A 4,457-nucleotide genomic window follows, 5' to 3' on the forward strand; every position below is an offset into this window, starting at 1 on the left:
CTTAATTATCTCAAAGGGTCTGAATATCTCTAAGGTTGTGGTGACTGATGTTGCACTCTCTGACCATTCCTGTGTTTTCTTTGAGAGCTCTATTTCTGTTCACACTTTTTTTCAAAAAGAGATGACCACAAAGCGATATTTAACTGAAAATACTAGGGAAATGTTTACTCAGAATTTTTCTTCCACACTTGCCCCTGCTAACATCTCAGTAAATGAGCTAGTAGATCATTTTAATTTAATAATTAAAAATGTTATAGATGCCATTGCTCCAACTAAGGTAAAGGAAGTGACTGGGAAGAAAATATCTCCATGGAGAAAGGCCATGACCGTGAAAACAGAAAAAAGAGAATGTCGAAAAGCGGAACGCAGGTGGCGAAAAACAAATCTCCAGGTTCACTTTGAAATCTATAAAGAGAGACTTGGCCTTTATAATTTGGAATTGAAAAACGCACTACAATCGTTCTTCTCTGACATCATTACCAAAAACAAAAACAACGCACGTGCCTTGTTTTCTACCGTCGACAGACTAACTAACCCCCCAGTGTCAGTAACCTCTGAATTTCTATCCACCAGGGCGTGCAATGATTTTGCCTCCTTTTTCACTGACAAAATTCAGAAAATCAGACAAGCAGTCAGTGCCTCTGCATCAGGAACAGCAAATGTGTTGTCTCTGTGTCCACCTAATAACAATTCAAGCACCATGACACAATTCCATCAGATTAATGATAAAAACCTAGAGGACATTATACAACTTCTGAAATCCTCCTCCTGCTGCCTTGATATTATTCCAACAGGATTTTTCAAAGATGTTTTGCCTTGCATGGCCTCAGATCTACGTTCATATAGTAAACAAATCTCTTTACTCAGGTATTTTTCCACAGGCCCTGAAAACTGCAGTCATTAAACCGCTCTTAAAAAAGAATAATCTAGATGCTTCAGTAATGAACAATTACAGGCCCATATCAAACCTCCCATTTCTAGGTAAGATCATTGAAAAAGTGGTTTTTCAACAGTTGAGTAATTTCTTGCATTTAAATAACTGTTTCGATGTGTTCCAGTCAGGCTTTCGTCCAAACCACAGCACTGAGACTGCTCTTGTAAAGGTCTTTAATGACATCCACTTAAACACAGACAGTGGCAGAACTTCAGTGTTAGTATTATTAGATCTCAGTGCTGCGTTTGACACTGTTGACCACAGCATATTACTAGACCGACTGGAAAAATGAGTGGGACTTTCGGAAACAGTTCTAAATTGGTTTGAATCCTACCTAAAGGACATAAACAACTTTGTTTCTATAGGTATATACACATCTGAGTTGACAAATATGACATGTGGGGTTCCTCAAGGCTCCATCTTGGGGCCTCTTCTCTTTAACATCTACATGCTACCACTGGCTCAGATAATGAAAAACAACAAAATAAGTTACCATAGCTATGCAGATGACACACAAATCTACGTAACAATTTCACCAGGAGACTATGCTCCAATTCAAACACTGAGTAAGTGCATTGAACAAATCAATGACTGGATGTGTCAGAACTTTCTCCAATTAAACAAAGATAAAACTGAGGTAATGGTTTTTGGAGCCAAGTCAGAACGTATAAAAGTTAGCGCTGAGCTTCAGTCTGCAATGTTCAAACCAACAGATAAAGCCAGAAATCTAGGTGTAGTCATGGACTCTGACCTGAGTTTCAACAGTCACATTAAAACAGTTACTAAATCAGCCTACTATCACCTAAAGAATATATCTAGGATTAAAAGACTAATGCTACAGCAGGATTTGGAAAAACTTGTCCATGCTTTTATCTTCAGTAGACTCGACTACTGCAATGGTGTCTTCACAGGTCTCACTAAAAAATCTATTAGGAAGCTGCAGCTAATTCAGAACGCCGCTGCTCAAGTCCTCACTAACACTAAGAAAGTGGATCACATCACTCCTGTTCTGAAGTCTTTACACTGGCTTCCTGTGTGTCAAAGAATAGATTTCAAAATACTGCTGCTGGTTTATAAAGCACTGAATGGTTTAGGCCCAAATTACATTTCTGACCTCCTGCTAAATTATGAACCATCCAGATCTCTCAGGTCTTCAGGGACTGGTCAGCTTTCTGTCCCCAGAGTCAGAACTAAACATGGTAAAGCAGCGTTCAGTTATTATGCTCCAAATATCTGGAACAAACTCCCAAAAAACTGCAGGTCCGCTGCAACTCTGACTATTTTTAAATCCAGGCTGAAGACTTTTATTTTTGTCGCTGCTTTTAATTGAACTATTCATATCTTAGACTGCACTGTAACTTTTATCCATGTATTTTTTCTTAATGTCTTTCATTTTTTGTTATTCTTTTAATGTTTCTTTTATTATTTTTTACTGTTTTTAAAAGCCTTTATCTGAATGTCTTTCATTTTTGTAAAGCACCTTGAATTGCCTGGTGCTGAAAGGTGCTATATAAATAAACTTGCCTTGCCTTGCCTTGCCTAAAGCTGCTGTGTGGACGTACCGTTAGTCTTCTGCCCTCACCACGCGTGTAGATGCATGGCTATGTGGCGAGCTAAACACTCTCCCAAAAATGACCGAGACAGGAGCTGACGTTTGGTATTTTAATAGGAGCGGTGTGAAACTGAAATAATACAAACAAAGGCATGTATAAATATCTAACAACAACAAAATATAATGTACTTTTCCCCAAAATAAACCAAATGCACTCCAACATCCAATAAGGGACAATTACTACTCATGCAGCAATTACATACATGGCTTAACTACCTATGCTGAATTTAGATAAATGTTACATGAGATGCAAAAGTATAAGTAGCACATTATACAAAATGTTTCCCTAAACAAACACAGATTATGCCTTCTCAAGGGTGAAAATAACCAGATGGAGACAGATAGAGTCAGGGACCTGTTCCCCATGCGGCTCTCAAACAAAATGGCAGAACGGAAGCCTAACACAGACGTTTTACTAGGAACACACTTACCTGTCCCTAGAGGCCACTAAGGATATAGCAGTCAAGGAGATAGATGTCAGTCATTCGAATGACAGAACAGTTAGCTTTTGCGGCTTTCACACCAGCGCTTTTCAGTTTCTAGCTCCGAGCGGGAGCTTTTCTGGTTCAGCTCCGGTTTCCCTTTTCAGCTCCCGCTCTGTGCACACCGCCCACTGGCGCCCCAGAGCTGCCCTTGCTGCGTCATGACGTCACCGTTTACATCGCTGATTTGCCCCCCAACGGCAGCTCACAACAACAACAACAACAACAACAACAACAACTGCGTCGGGTCGATGATCGTGTTGCTTTTAATCACACGAAGCCAGAATAAATTGAATAACGACTTCTCCAAACTTATACTTTTCTCCAGAGTGCCGTGGTTCATTGTTTATTAATGTGTTTCTGCAGCATTTACCGACCGCTGCAGTGCTGCTCTTCCACAGGAGTTTATTCTCCCGTTAGCTCCCGGTTAGCTCACACTGCAGCGGCCGCTCTAAAGTATTCACTGTCCGACTCACACAAGCAGCTGATGCATATCCCCAGTTCCCTTAGCCTAAGTGAATGTGTGTCAGTCTGAATTGACACTGTTTGGTATCACAACGCTGTTATGAAAGTTTCTCTGGTATAAAACGGGTGATGTTAGCATAGCAACCGAAGCTAAACTGACTACTTGCATCCGATAGCTGCAATAATACAAAACAACACGTCTGCCTCTCTCCACAATGATCGATAACAGCGAACGGATGGTCAAAGTAAGGCACAAATAAACAGAATCACACGAAGCCTGGTTAGTGTTGCCTGACTTTATAAAGTGTGTTTATAGGCACTACTGCTTGTAGGCAGGCATAACAGTCGACCCATGGGAGGTGGGTTTAGTTTCCTGCACGCCTCGACGTAAGAGAGACGTAAGCGACGTGACCTCTTAGCTCCAAAGCTCTTGCCTCTGGACCGACAATTTTTTGGAGCTGGAAATGAAGCGGATTCCGGAGCTAAGAGCCGGCGCAGCTCCGGTGTGAACTGGAAAACCCGGCGCTTTTCAGGCTCTAGCTCCGAGCCGGAGCTGAAAAGGCGCTGGTGTGAAAGGGGCATTAGAGTGTCACTGCTAACGCAAGCGCGCTGGACGGACACCCCGGGTGTCAGAACCAGAACCGGGAACGGGACCAGGCGAAAGTAAAACGGAAACGGGTTCAGCAGCAGCCTGTATTTTTTGTCCTCGGCCGCCCCGTAGTTTCAGAGCGCATCGAGTTTAAAATACCATCTGAAAGCTGATGCTGACAGCCCCGCTCCTGCTGCCTGCTTGCGGCAGACCACACTTCCACGCTCACCGGCCGGCACCGACTGGCCATCGGGAGGACCGGGAGGGTGTGTGTATGTGTAGCGCGAGTGAGCGAGAGAGAGACCTTACGTGTGGTGTATTGTTGTTGTTAGCATCTGGTGCTAGCTAGCTGCGCTAACGGATATAAGGAGCTGT

The sequence above is a fragment of the Pseudochaenichthys georgianus genome, chromosome 21 (genome assembly GCF_902827115.2).
Source record: "Pseudochaenichthys georgianus chromosome 21, fPseGeo1.2, whole genome shotgun sequence".
Lineage (NCBI taxonomy): Eukaryota > Metazoa > Chordata > Actinopteri > Perciformes > Channichthyidae > Pseudochaenichthys > Pseudochaenichthys georgianus.